General features: G+C 44.4%; 1 protein-coding gene across 31 annotated transcripts in view; it reads left to right on the plus strand.

Moving 5' to 3' along the window:
- LOC144316322 (uncharacterized) overlaps nt 1-15,410 on the plus strand; it is a 197,132-nt gene that overhangs the window by 111,650 nt on the left and 70,072 nt on the right. For 21 of the 31 annotated variants that reach the window (XR_013382170.1, XR_013382171.1, XR_013382186.1 and 18 more), the window contains 2 exons: nt 2,552-2,695; nt 9,110-9,325. The exons of 7 other annotated variants lie outside the window; for them this stretch is intronic. The gene's annotated coding sequence lies outside the window, so the exon portion shown is untranslated. Of the gene's footprint in view, nt 1-2,551; nt 2,696-9,109; nt 9,326-9,438; nt 9,558-15,410 lie in introns of those variants that run through there. 3 more of the 31 variants (XR_013382184.1, XR_013382174.1, XR_013382190.1) reach the window with 2 other exon arrangements.

The raw sequence follows: 15,410 nt of genomic DNA on the forward strand, positions 1-15,410 counted from the left end.
AGTCAAACCAAATGGTTCCTCCCCCATAGAATTTTCCATATGCTTCCATTAGCTCTTATCTCACTTCCTGTTTCTTTCACTGGACTGAAGGCAATGAACGTGTGTCTTTTCCCTAGTGCCTGGCACAGTGCCTGGCATCTGGTAGGCATTTATAAATATTTGTGGAAGGAATGAGCGCACATGACACTCATATGCATATAAATAGGGATTTATTTCCACCCTAAACCCCAATGTTTATGAATGGTTTTTAAATGGATGAGTAGCTCTGATATACATATAGATATAAGCATTTGTTCTCACATCAACCACCAACTACCATATCTACATAAGTCTGGAGATCAAATAATGTCTGTTTTATGCAGCAGAGGAAATAATTAGCACATTTCAGGTTTTTTCTACTTTTTTCTCATTGGAATCATGTTCTTTTTATTTTTTTTTAAGATTTATTTATTTATTCATGATAGATATAGAGAGAGAAAGAAAGAGGCAGAGACACAGGAGGAGGGAGAAGTAGGCTCCATGCCGGGAGCCTGACGTGGGACTCAATCCTGGGACTCCAGGATCGCGCCCTGGGCCAAAGGCAGGTGCCAAACTGCTGAGCCACCCAGGGATCCCAATCATGTTCTTTTTAAATTCAATATTATAACATAAGCATTTTTTATGTGTCTTAGAAAGTTTTACATATTATTTTCTCTGATTGAATAATAGTGCCTTGGAGAGAAGTTCCTCCTGCTTTCTCCAAAAGATTAGTTTGAAGCATCATGATGACCTCCTGTGGAACCTATTCCTGTTCAACAGTCTCTACTCTCCATCAGGGATTCTCAAAGTGTGGTCCCTGGACCAGCAGTATCAGTAGCATTAGGAACTTGTTAGAGTTGAAAGTACTTGGGCTCCATCCCACACCTTCTGAATCAGAATCTCAGGCATGGAGCCCAACAATCTGCTTTAACAAGCTCTCCAGGCGATTTCAATGTACAAAAAAAGTTTAAGGACTGCTGTCCTACACTTTCCAGTGAAGGAACCCTGAACTTTTTTTTCCCACCCATCTCCCCCTATTCAGATATGTCCTTTATTAATTTCATATTTAAAAAAGGCTTCTATGATTGATAATGAGTCTTTAGAACAGGGCCAGGCTTCTTTTGCCTAAAATGTAATTATAAATGTGGTGTAAGGCAATTTTTTAAACAGTTTTAGCAACAGAAATTTTCTTCAGAGGAAATACTATACAGAAGCCCTGTGTGTGCACATGTCAGATAAATAGGAATTATTGTGGTTGAATATGGTTGAAGGGGTGGGGGAAATAGTCCATCCACTTCACCTGGCTTCTGCCCACCCAAGCCTTTCCCCCATGACACCTCCAGGGAACAAAACTTGAAAATCACAGAGGCAGTGGAAAAGCAACAAGATGAGGAGTCAGGAGACCTGGGCTCTAACTTATTTCTTTGGGCAATTGATTTTTCATCTCTGAGCCACATTTGCATCATCTGAACATGACGGGTAATCTGTAATTCTTCATCTAGTTGGAAGTTTGTTTTTTATTTTTCATTGTTTAGCTTCTGATAGAAAGAGACCTGGACTGTCTTGAAAGTTCTCCCTTCCTTGGAAACACAGGAATAAATGTTGGCTTTGCCATTTGCTAGTCTTCTGTCTTCTACTTCAGTATTGACTTCCAGGCATTAATGAATAAACAGGGCCAGGCTGCCACCATTAGGAGTGCCAATAAAGAGAAGAAAATCTTCCACCAGAGTCACATTAACATTGAACAGATTTTCAACCCCAGCATTTGACGGGGGATGTGGGCCGATGATAAGGGCATATGTGAGGAATTTAGAGAAAAGCAAAACATAGTTGCATGAGCATTTTCCTCCGCCTCCCCTCCACCTTCTCTTTTGTTCCTCCCCTCTCTTCTTGCTTCTTCCCTTCTTTCCTCTCTTCCATGGAGACCTTGCAAAGTACTGTCCTACAGTCACTCTCCCCACATCGCATAAACCAACTCTCTGCATGTCCTTGTTACTCCCAAGGCCAACATTTACAAGGGTAGCAAAACATCTAGGTGTACTCAAGTATCACAAGTGTTACGTTCATGCTCCCTCTTGAAGGGATCTCTCTATTGCCATCTTTTTCTTTTTCTTTTTTTTTAAGATTCATTCATTCATTCATTCATTCATGAGAGACACACAGAGAGGCAGAGACATAGGCAGAAGGAGAAGCAGACTTGATCCCAGAACCCTAGATTATGACCTGAGCAAAAGGCAGATGCTCAACCACTGAGCCACCCAGGCACCCCTCTTTGCCGTCTTCTTTCTCTCTGAACTTCTCTTGCTCCATTCACGCTTCCATCTCTTTCTCCTTTCACTTCCCCTGACTCTGCCTGAGTCAGTGAGAAGTGAAGCCACTTCTTAGAGACAGCTCTGAGCTTTCTGGTGGCTATCAGAGTCAGGGTGAGAGGTGAGCCTGGGTCAGACTGTGCTATCATTGCTATAGACTGAAATGTTTGAGTCCCTTCAAAATTCATATGTCAAAACCTAATGCCCTGTGTGTTGGTGTTTAGGGGTGGAGCATTTGGGGAGTGATTTGTCAGGAGAGCAGAGCCCTCGTGAATGGCATCAGTGACCTTCTCAGGGACCCCAGACAGAACCCTCATCCCTCCTGCCATGGGAAGATGCAGTGTGAGAAGTCCGCCATCTCTGAACCAGTAAGTGGGTCCTCACCAGACACCAAATCTGCCAGTGCCTTGGTCTTGGACTCCCACCTCCAGAGCTGTGAAAACCAAATCTCTGTTGCTTTGATGCCACCCAGTCTGTGGGATTGTGTAGCCAGGACAGACTAAAATACCTGTCCCATTGTAAAGTAGGATTTTCATGTGTGTGGAAGGGAGGTGGTGATGGGAGAGCAGGGGAGACCTGAAGGGGCAGGGTGGGCATGGTCTTATACTCTTGAAATTTTACTCCCATAGTCTCTTCCTTTTTAAAAAAAGAAATTTATTTATTTATTCATGAGAGAGACAGAGAGAGGTAGAGACCTAGACAGAGAGAGAAGCAGGCTCCCTGCAGGGAGCCCAATGTGGGACTTGATCCCAGGACCCCGGGATCATGACCTGAGCCAAAGGCAGACACTCAATCACTGAGCCACCCAGGGCTGTTTCCACAAAGTGTCCTATGACACCTCTGGAAAGAAAGCCATTGTGGCCTCTGCTCAGCAAATGGTGAGGGGCTCATCTTCTGAGATGCAGAGAACCTTGCTCCATCCGTCATTCCCTGGTGTGTCAGAGGTTTTGACAGAAATACCAGACGCACTTTAATTGAATTTGTGAACCAAAAATGGCCTGACAGGGAAAGCATATTGATAAAATCTATGTTACAGCTTACATTTTACATTCGACTGTACTACTTAGGCACATACACTTAATTTTTAAATGGGATTTAAAAAATGGGACCTACATGTCTGGGCTTTTGCTTGTGTTTATCATACGGAAACTAAAGTACTAAACTGCTTGGTATGGACAGCTGGCAGCCTTATCCACCCCCTTTCCCTCTCTCTCCTATATTTTTAGCTCCTCACCCTCCAAGCTTAGTCTCCTTTTTTTTTTCTTTCTGCATGTCAATGGGTACAAATCTCACCTCATCCATTCTTTGCCCTTGTGCTTCTTGTTATTTCCTGGTCTACTTCTTTCCTCTCAGTCAGATAAGAGTTAATACTTGGGGTTCACAGTGGTGCTCCTGCTGTCTTGCTCACAAGCACCTATGAATCCCCAAGCTTCCCTTACCCCCCACACCCACTCTGCTGAAACTGCTCTTGCTGGGTCACCCACCTGCAGTCAGGATGACCTTTGGCCTCCCTAAGAAAAATTGATTTCCTTCTTGAGTCTCTTCCTTCCTTCAGAGTCCATGGCCCTACTCTCTTCAGAGTTTTCTTCAGAGCTCATTCATTCCTACTCCCTGGCCTTTGCATGCCAGTGCTCCCTGCAGTACTACTGTCTGCTGTCCACTGCCTTTCTCTGCTCTTTACTTATCCTGGGCAAAACCATCCACGCCTAGGGATTCAGCCCTCACCTACGTGCTGACACCTTCCAGACCTATATGTGCAGCCCAGGTCTGCCTTTCTTGGGCTCCAGACATATTTATTTTAGAATGTCTCCAATTAATAGGTACATCAGACTTGGTCCTGTTAATGAAGTAAAATTATCACCATAAGTTTTAAACCGTGATCCTTTTGCTTGGTGACGGGCACCATCCAGATACAGAGACTCATCCTAGACTCAGCTGAAGCTATGTTCCATCAGTCAGACCCTCCTAACACTATATTTGATCATTTTCTCTGCTGTCTCCACCAGCTGCTATCACTCCCACCCAGGTTTTAGTTTAGACTGTGTCCACTTTTCATCTGGGCCAATGCATTCTGGGCATCCTGCCTTCAATTTCTCACACTTTGAAGTCACCTTCTATCAAATCTCTAGATGATCCTTCTAAAACAGTGTTGTCCAATATGGTAGCCTCTGGGCACATATAACTGTTTAATTAAAATTAAGTAAAATTTAAAATCTAGTTCCTGGGGTGCCTGGGTGGCTCAGTCAGTTAAGCATCCAACTCTTGGTTTCGGCTCAGGTTGTGATCTCAGGGTGTGATCTCAGATCGAGCTCTGCATTGGGCTCCATGCTCAGTGGGATGTCTGCTTAAGTCCCCCTCTCCCTCTCCCTCTGCTCCTCCCACCTCCCTCTTCCCTCGAGTTCTCTCTCTCAATCTAAAAATAAGTAAATAAATCTTTGAAAAAATAAAATTTAGTTCCTCAGTTATGCTAGCCACATTTTAAGTACTTAATAATTAGCCCAAGTGGCTGATGGTTACCTATTAAGCAATACAGAGAGAGCATTTCCATCACTGCAGAAAGTTCAATTAGACAGTGCTGTTCTAGAATGTGATGTAACCATGTCTTATCCCTGCTTGCTTCCATGCTGATTCCCCACATACTTCATTTTTTTAAAGATTTTATTTATTCATGACAGACAGAGAGAGAGGCAGAGACACAGGCAGAGGGAGAAGCGGGCTCCATGCAGGGACCCTGGCGTGGGACTCGAACTTGAGTCTCCAGGATCACACCCTAGGCCGAAGGTGGCACTAAACCACTGGGCCACCGAGGCTGCGCCCCCACATACTTCAGATGAAACTCCAAACTCATTAGCTTGGCAGGTAGGCTCCTTCCTTTGGCCCAATCTCTCTCCTACTAAGGGAGCGATAGGCCCTCCCCTTGAACCTGTGCTTCACTCATGTCACCCCACTCCTCCCATCCTTATGCCTCTGTGCTTTGAATAATGCTGTTTCTGCCCCTTAGAAGGGCTGCCTTTTTCTGTTCCTTTAGAACTCCTGTATATTCTTCAAACTCAGCTCAAGCATCATTCCCACTGTGACGCTTTTCCTTGCCTTTCTGGGCAGAGTTTAGACTTGGCTTTCTGTAAATTTCCACTGGTAGCTTATGCTGCTATAACACTCATCACTAAAAAGAAAATTCTATTGATTCACCTTGATAGTCTAAATAATGCCCCCTGACTCCAACCTAACAGACAACCATGTCTGAATCTCCCAAACTTGTGAATATGTTGCCTTACATTACAAAAAGGGACTTTGCATATGTGATTGAGTTAAGGACCTTGAGATGGGGGAGAGTATCATGGATTACCCCTCTGGGCCCAATAATTTAATCACAGAGGTCCTTCTGAGAGGGATGCAGGGATGTCGAAGTCTGAGATAGAAAAAGGATATGGGATGAGGGAAAGCAGAGTTTGCAGTGATGTGCTTTGAGTATGGAGGAAGGGGCCATAAGCCAACAAATGAAGGTAACCTTTGGAAGCTCTATGAGTCGAGAAAACAGATTCTTCCCCAGAGCCTCCAGAAGACACACAGCCCTGCTGACCCATTTTGGACTTCTGACTTCCAGAATATAATAGAATAACTTTGGGTTGTTTTCAACCAATAAGTTGGTAGCAGCAAGAGGAAACCAATATATTTACTCTTTCATCTATTCGTTGATGCATCTATACCACGTGTCATTTCATACAGATTTCCTAAGTGCCTGCCTTGTGCCAGACCTGGTATTATATGCTAAGAATACAATAATGAATAAGATCCAATTATTGTCGGAGGAGGTATGATGGGGCCCGGGAGAAAGCAGGAGTCCTGAAACTTGGAATTGTGAAGGGCTGCCGTCTGAAGTTGAGGCTGTTTTCTGCAGATGGCACAGGGCCATTGAAGGTCTTTGCCTTATTAGTTCATGATCAGATCTTTGGCTGCCGTGGTGTGGAAGTGAATTGATGCCGTAGCAAGAAGACACACCAGGCTGCTTGCAATAGCGAGGTGAGAAATGATGAAGGCCAGAACCATGGGAGGGCGGTAGCAAAGTGGGTCTGGCAGTATTTGGGTGCTATTTCAGAGGTAGAATTGATGGTATTTTGTAATCAATTAGATACTGTGCCTGAGGCAGAATCCAAGATGACTCTGCTCCAAGATGACTCTGAGAACGGGTGACTCTAAGCTCAGTGCCTGGCACACAGTGGATAAGAAACAATTGTCTTGAATTGAATTGTGTGGCAAGAAGACAATGGAGTAGATCATCACTGGGAGAGAAGGATGATGCCAATGAATCTGAATAGTGGAGGAAAATAAATAGAAGAATAAGTGTGTGTGTGTGTGTGTGTGTGTGTGTGTGAGGCGCAGGGAAAAGGATGTGAAATATGTGCCCTGTTACCCTGTATGATTTTTACTGCTCAATTTAAGCTTTTGTTCTTTAAACTAGAACCATGTTTAGAGACAGAATTAGAAAACTGTATACCCACCCTGAAGATGTCAGATTTCTCTCAATGCCAAGTTTAGCTACTGTTGTGATCTGAAATGGTTTGGGGCAGGGGAAGGAGAACAAGTAGTTTGGGTTGATTTTTGGTGCATTTGCTGTAGCATTCTGGAATGAGGGCAATGTCTCTGTTTCCTTCCCTTACCCATTCCCCTTTGCTATGGGCAAGCCTCGTGTCTACACCCAGAAGCGGAATGTGCTCTGGCCCTGTGTGGGGTTATTTGCACCCTACCCTCGCCCAAGACCGCCTGCAGTGACCACATGGTGGTGAATGTTCACTATATTGAAAGGGCATTTGTGATTTCTGCTCCTCCAAGTGGCATCCTGGTTCCACCACCCTGATGGGAGGATATATACAATTATTTAGCAAAGACCCTGAAGCCCTTGTTTCCCATCAGCCTGGCTCTGTGGCATATTGACTGTGTCCCCAAACAGTCAAGTAAGGCCCTTGGTGGGTGGGCCAATCTCTTCTTAGATTTGTGTTCACATAGAATATTATTCTAAGAGATATTAATTGTGACTCTGTAGACTGAGGAAAGGGGAAGAGACCTATGGTCTAATTAGTTTGGAAGATTCTGGGTTTAACAAATGTACTTAAGTCTGGAGAACTTCCCAGAGTCTTTACTTTACAAATATACTCTGTAAATGTCTAAGAATGAGGTAAAGATGTTCCTTAATGTATTTGACTCCAGAGCACTAAAAACATTATGTGACAAAGCATTCCACGCAACAGAGTTTAGAAAGTGTTGTCCTACTGAAGCAGTGGATGTCCATGATGTTCTTGTATGCCAGGCACACTCGGCAGGAGGCCACAATGATGACAGTTAGCTATTATCCAACTTCACAAAGTCTCCAATGGGCTTGAATCACTAAAGATAGACTGAAATGGTAATTGGACCAATCTTTTTGTTCTGACACTTTTGGTTTGGATTTGAACTCACTTTGCTGATGAGCCAGGATACAGTTATAAATCAGAGCCACTACTATCATCATTCCATAGCCTTTTAAAAAAAAGATTTATTTATTTATTTGAGAGAGAGAGAGAGAGAGCAAGCAGGGGGCAGGGCAGAGGGAGAGGGAGAGTGAGAATCCTCAAGTAGACTCCCTGCTGAGCTCAGGGCTCGATCCCAGGACCCTGAGATCATGACCTGAGCTGAAACCAAGAGTTATATGCATACCCACGTGACTAAGCCACGCAGACACTCCTCATCATTCCATATCTTTTCACACTTCTCATTTCCTTCCCCTACCCCCCAAAGCTCTTCTTATAATAAAACAATCCATGCTGGTTTCCTTCCTAAAGATTGTTTTAAAAATACCTTGGAAACACTAGGTAATTTACTTTGGATATTAGAGCACAGTACAATAGTATCTTGTTATTTATGTTCTGCTTTTCTTAATCCCATGTGACTACAAATGCACAGTATTTTGCAGTTTTCAGAGATTTTTATCATCTAGTATTTCATTTGATCCTTAAAACAACTTTATAAGGAAGAGATGATGAAATCACATTGCCTTAGTCTGTTTGGGCTATACTATAACAAAACACCACAGAATGGACGGCTCATAAACAGCAGAAGTTTATCGCTCACTGTTCTGGAGACTAGAAGTCCAAGATCAGGATGCCAGCAGGGCAGGGGTTCTGGTGAGAGCTCTTTTCTAGACTGGAGATGGCTGACTATTTGCTTTGTCCCCAAACAGTGGAATAGGCTAGGGATCTCTCTGGAGCCCCCTATATAGGAACACTGATCCTATTTATGAGAGTTCTACCCTCCTGACCTTATCACCTCCCAAAGGCCCTACCTCCTAACACCACCACAGCAGGCATTAGGTTTCAACATATGAAATTTGGGAGGACACAAATATTCCGTTTATAGCACCCATTTTATATAGAAAAAGTGAAGCAAATCTATTTGGGTACTTAGCTTGTGCCAGGGATTGCGCTAAGTGTTTTACATATACGAACTCATTTAAAACTCTTATCAATTTTCTGTATTTAGGACATGTTGTGCTCATGTCAGAAATAAAGAAGGTGGTGGTAAGAGAGTAAAGAACTTCTCCAAGGTCACATCACTTATACCAGGAGGTCTGGTGTTTAAACATGTTTGTTTAGCCCCCAAATCCACTCTCTTTCCACTGTGCCATCCTGAAAGACGAAGCTGTGACCAAGGGCAGGGAAAGATTGCCCACATTCACACAGAGAGTTGGGGAAAGTGCTAATTCACTTGACTTTTAGTCCAAGGACCTCTCTTCTACATATTTTTGCCAGGTCACTGGAGGGCATTTTCAAGAATAAGTAATGACCTGTGAAATGTCACTGACAGCAGCAACAATAACAACCCAAAGACAGCAATGGGAAGGAGGGAGAATGCTGGGGCTCGCAGTCTCCTGCCCGCCCCTGGACAGCCTCAGCGTGGCCAAGTAGAACTGATCCTGCATTTCTGAGAAAAATGCCACCCAGACTTCCTCCTCTCGTGTCACATAGGTAAGGGGCTGGATAGCTGTGGTATAAATAAGGGGTTTGGGCTCTCCTCACCTATTCTTGTCATGACCAAAAAGTAAATAGAGCATATTCTACTCCCCACTCTCCCTCTCCAGGATTACCCACTGTTTCCACTCATCAGATGCCCGCAATTTGGGGACATTTAGTGGGTCCCTCCTTCCGGCAAATCTTGCTGGTGTGGTGGGAGCAGTGGTGGAGGTGAGTGGGGCACATGTTCTCAGGGCCTGCAGTCTCGATGGAGAGGCTGGGTGTGAAAAGCACTACTGAAGAGGTACAGACTGCCAGGGAAGCAGGAGTTGAGGCCCTTCAGGGGATGAAGAGGTAGTTCTGGGCGTTTAGCACATGGAATGTCCACCATAATCACTCAGAACAATTGCTGAGGGCGCCCTGCTTACATTTACCATGTACTGGGTTTGTGGGGGGGGGGGCAGGGATGTTGATTGTGTAGCCCCTGAAACACAACCACAGTAGGGCACATTTTTGTTGCCACCTTCCCCAACCCACAGCCCTCCGAAAGGTTTCCTTGAAACCAGGTTGGAACAAAAAAGGTAGTGCTGTTTCTGTACCCTGCTTGCACCCCAAGAGCTCCTTGACCACACACCACAGGAGACTGAGTTGTGGACCGAGAAAGAGAAGGAGACTGGTGTGTATGGTGTTTCTGAGTTCCTGCCCTCCTCCCAGGGCCTGGGGGTGTCCGTGTTCATCTTCTGCCTCTGTTTCCCAACTGTTCCTTTCCCCTAATGCGATGGTGGGCAGGGTCTGAGCTTGGGCCCCGTGCAAGGTCACTGCTGTTGGGAATGTGCTTCCTTCCATGATCATTCAGGCCCTGTGGGCTGTGCAGAGATAGAGTGGTCCAAAGGGAAGTCTACTGGATGGAGCAAAAGCTAAGAGGAGCCAAGGTAGTGGAATCTGTCTCTACCTTTTTGGATTATTTTGTCATTCGTGTATTAGCATCTTCACTATTGAAGGAGGATCTGTAGGTCAGGACTGACTTTGGCAATTAATGAAAACTCAGAGGATAATGAGGGAAATTAAAAAAAAAAGGGCAGGGGGGAGGGGGTTAGGCTTCTCAAAGAAGAAAAGGCACTTTATAAATCCAAGGCAATTACCGTCTCTTGGGTGGGAAATTCCAATGGGCTCATCCACATTGGCCGCACTTGTGTGTGCCAGTGCCCAGCGATTCCCCCTCTTGCACATTTAGGCTTTCAGATCATTAGGCTGCGAGAAGCAAGCACTTCCCTTGAGGAAACACAGAGTCGCTAGCCTCACCATTCTCCCAGCCTTGCCACTGAATCAGGGAATCTCTGAGAATCTCTGGAAGGGACTTCAAAAATCATTTAGTACAGCTGCCAGTGTATTCCCTCGATAAAGCAGACGAGTGGGAATAGAAAGTAAAAGTGCAGTTAATTCTCAATTATTTGGATATAGATTCTCTGCAGGCATAGAGTGCAAAATTTGTGTCTTTGGAGATAGTGATCGGGTATCTTCTTATCTGTTCCTTTTCCAAGCTAAACAATCACAGATCATGTTAGTGGTCCTTAGAGGACTGATTTCAAACTTTGGGAATCACAGAAATTGAAGCTATCTTCATCTAACTAGGTTGGTGCTGCCTCCATTTTCATTCCAGAAACTTTTGGCTGTGCCCCATTCAGAGGGGATTGACTGCATTTGAAATGGGATGACAGAGGAATTACTCTCACTGAGATTACCCTTCAGCTCCATCCCAGAACTGAGAGACTCTGCTAACTGCTATTGCCATAATGACTAGCAATCACGGCACAATCACGGAAATGAATTAAATTATTAATTTCAATAGCACCCCATGGTGCATTTATAAATTCCACCATCTGGGGAACATAAATATGGAGGTCCACATTCTATACTTGGAGGCATGGTGCTCAGTGCCAAGGGCTGCATCTTTGAAGGCAGTAAAGATTTTTCAAGATACTATATGTGGAGCGGCAAGCTGTGCATTTGAGAGGAGGCTCTGTCCCTGGGTCTCTATTAGCTTTACCATTTATTTAAGGCTCTCTTCTCTCTTAATTTTTAACCAGTTCTTATCTTATAGACCCAGTGTGTAAAAATCCACAGGATGGGAAATAAAATAAACCTCAGAGCTGAACTATTTAGTTCCTCACCCCCTTTTCTCTTCATTGAATTTCCTTTTGTCCTCCCCCAAAGTCTCTTATTGACTAGCTTCAAATATGTAAATCTCTCTGCTAATAAGTTCTTCGTACTGAGACAGCTCTTCTTGGTTTTGAATGTTTTCAAAATCCATTTAAAGCTTTAAGATAATTGTTTCTGAAGCACAAGGGATAGAGGTCCTGGAGTGGTGTGTAACCTACTCCAATAAAAGAGATTTAACTTCCCTTCCTTATGTGGAACCATTTGACCAGATGTTGGGGTTCAGCAAGCCTTCCCTGTTTGCCATCTGTGACATCCCCAAGGGCTAGTGAGAGAGGGGCACTTCTAAAGAGCATATGTAAATGATTTCCATGGAGCCCTGCGGGGGCACGGTAGGCCACCTTCTTCCTACTATGGATTACCAACTCAAAGCCAAGAAACCTCCCATACCTCTGTCTCTATGTCACAATTTCCTAATATACACAACTGGATTTCTAAGTAATGAGTTCATGTAAGAAGCAGAAGAAGAATGTATAGCCTTCTATAGGATAAATAATTCTATGGCACCAGTGGTGGTGTGCAGCTCTTGATCTTTTAGCTCTCTGTGCATACAGGACTTTGAAATAATTTGGGAATCTCTAGCTGATAATGAAGAGGACTATTGAACAGTAGAGCTGCTCATTTCAGTGCTTCTACCTGGGCACATAGACCCAGATAGAGCTTAGTCCGTTCTGTAAATTAAGGTAGGCTTGTAGGCCAGTGATTTCCAGTCAAATCTGAGCGTTTCCCCCTGACCCCACGCTGCCACCACCAGTTGCTGATGTTCACTAGCTTTGATATGTGAGGTTATGTGAAAGTATTTTGGGACGGGATGTTTTTGCAACTGTCTTGTAGGTTGGTTCCCTTTAATTCCCTGTGGCATCACACATCAGGGTAGTTGGGGATATGGTGATCTGAAGCTTTGGGAATAGGTGGTTTGTGCCTAATTAGATTTTCATTTCTTCATTGTTTCAGATGCCATTCTCAAAACATAGCCAAATTAGCTTATTATTTGCCATTTACAACAAGAGAATAAACAGAACCCGCGATCACAGTGGATTTGCATAAAACTGCTGATCTTCATGACCAGGTCCTTGCCAATAGTTTCCCTTTCTGTCCCTGGATTGTAGACATTAACGTTCATCAAATTTGAGGAGCTAGATCTCTAGGGACTCCCATGTCCTGAGTTCATTAATGGCAACGAAGGACCCCAAATCAGTCATGTCTGCTGTTGAGCCCCAGGATCCCCCACCTCAGTAGAAGTGAGTAGACTGGGGTAATTACAGACGAAGTAGTGATATAAGGAGGAAATGTAGTGTGGTTGGAGTTAGTGGCCTGAGGAAAACAACATACACGGCCTCTGGAGTGTCTATTTGCTGTTATAAAGGGGAAGTGTTGAGGCAGAGACCTTCCCCTGATCTGTAAGAGTTTAGTAGCTGGGAAAAACTACACAAAGTTATCATTAAAAAAAAAAAAAAGACATAATAAACACCAAGACTCTTCAGCATCTTGCTCCCTGCGTCCAGCAATGGGAAGACAGTTGGCACTGTTTCTGAGGTGAAAATCTTGAACAGCCCTGCTTTGCTATCAGAGCCAATGCTGTTGAGCCTGGAGGAGCCAGTGTAACTTTGCTTTGAGCCTAAATTTGCTTCTGACTCAAACATCAGAGGAAACCTCTCTCACACAGAATTGAGAAGCTTTCTGTCTTAAGGTGAGCCTGTCACAGCTCTTAGTAACTGCAACTCTTCTTTTCTCTCTGGGTGTCAGAGTAGCTCACCCTAAACCACCAGAAGCTTTACATTAATGAGCTGAACTCCTCTGAGGCCCAGGTCAAGTGGCCTGCCCAAGGCCATGATGGAGGGCCCGTGTAGACTGCAGGCCCAGCAAGCATGGCTTCCTGCCAGACAATGCCTCTCCCCCACAGTCTCCTTGAATCTCGCTACCTGGATAGACACACCATCTGACACTGCCCCGCAGTGAATAAAGGAAAAGAAGAAACCAGTGTTTCTTTCTGAGATGAAAGCATATGGTGCCATCAAGGTGATCAAGGCGGGGAGGCGGGGAGAAGGAGGCCTGGGAAGATTCAAAAGTATGTTGGTTATATCTGTAAGGACAAGTTGTATAAGAGAGAAGAAAATGTTTTCTTGCTTCTTGGGAAATGTCTAAATAGCCCTTCACCCCAGGAAGGGAAAATAACTGCCTGAGTGAGGACCAGCTCTATTGACTGGCACTTCTTATTCAAAGGTAATTGCTTACCCACGTGACAACTTTCAGTTGAATTTTTCCTTATAATAAGATTTGATGGCCAATTTAATTGGTTTCTTGGGCTACAGGATAGGGAAGCTGTATAGCCCTATGAAAAATTATTTAGGGAAATCTAAAGAAAATTCAGACATTGATCCATTCTAAGAGGAAACTGACAATCATCAAAACAAGATCTTTGTAGGACTCACCTGGCTTCTCACACCACTCTTCTACTCATATGCTTCCTGAGTTTTTCATGAGGGAAGCATTATCAGATTTTGCTTCTTGCTTCTTTAGGGAGCTTTTCTGAGGAGGTCTGAAGAGGTACCATTCATTTGCAAGGGGGTGGAGTGAGGGTAGGGGAGGGAACCCTGGTTGCTCCAGGCCCTGCCCAGCTGCCCTGCAGGCTGAGTGCAGTATCTCCTGGCACACCTGTAACTCATTCATGGAACCTGAGTGTGTTGTAACACACCTATGAGGGAATGCTATTCTTCTCTATTTAGATGTGCTTATTGGGAGGCTCTGGAAGGAATAGTGGCCCTGCTTTACTCATACCTCTGAATGTCCAACGACAAGTTTATCCCTGACACTGAAACTTTAGGGCTGTCTCCAAAGCTCCCAAGAAACTAATCATTGGAGTCTTCTTCTTTAGGGAAATTGAGTTGCGTGTGGATTTCTCAGGGACTTGCCTGGGTGATTCTATGTGGTCATTATTGGATATTATTGGGTATCACAGGACATTACTGGGAATCATTGGATAATCTATGTGATTATCGTGTGACTAGATCAGACCCACTCCTACCTCAAGGCCCTCTCTGGACCCTAATAGGGAAAGGGCTAATCTGCTTATGAAGAAGGATGGCACAATATGGAGCTGTCCAGAATCAGGTCTAGACCCTATGCTCCAGTTACCCACATGTTTTGTGTTTGTTTGGGTTTATGATGCTGGCTCCCTGACCCTTTCAGGTGAGGGGATGTACTCTAGGGAATGTACTCTCAGTCAGAGATTTGTGTGTATGCACTTTACTGGGGAGTAGTCTCAGAAACAACATACTACAAGGGACCAAAGGAAGACAGATTGGGTAAAGGGGCAAGTGGAACTGTGATACAGTTATAACAGAGGCTTGGCCAACTTCACAGTGAGCTCTAGAGCTGAGATGGCCTTTCAAAGTTGTCCCAAACGGAAGCATGTGTGCCAGGAATTTTTGTACTTCCTGATCCTGAGTGAGCTAGAGGAGTTCTCCAGAAGTTGGTCAGTATGGCAGCTCTTGACAATAGAGAGGGGCAGCTGCGGAAGGGTTGCATTTTAAGTGAGGTGGAGCCCTTCAGTTGAGGGAAATTTCCAGAGAGGAACTCAGCTGTGAACTCTCAGGAATCACCTCACAATAGCTGGTGGAATAAGTGTCTTGGTTCTTTAAAAGAGAGAGAGAGAGAGAGAGAGAGACTCCCGTGTGTGTGTGTGTGTGTGTGTGTGTGTGTGTGTGTGGCTGGGTGGCACACCATGGCAAACACTAGAGCCACCCCTGAGCCACTCAGATACACTTCATTTGCCTAGTAAATTTGCCCATTCTGGGAATATCTCCTCTAGGATTTTGGATGGCCTCTTTGAGAAAATTTACAAGATTAAGATTAATGTGACCAATTACAGTTTCTACTATCA

This window comes from Canis aureus, chromosome 6 (assembly GCF_053574225.1).
Source record: "Canis aureus isolate CA01 chromosome 6, VMU_Caureus_v.1.0, whole genome shotgun sequence".
In the NCBI taxonomy this organism is placed as follows: Eukaryota; Metazoa; Chordata; class Mammalia; order Carnivora; family Canidae; genus Canis; species Canis aureus.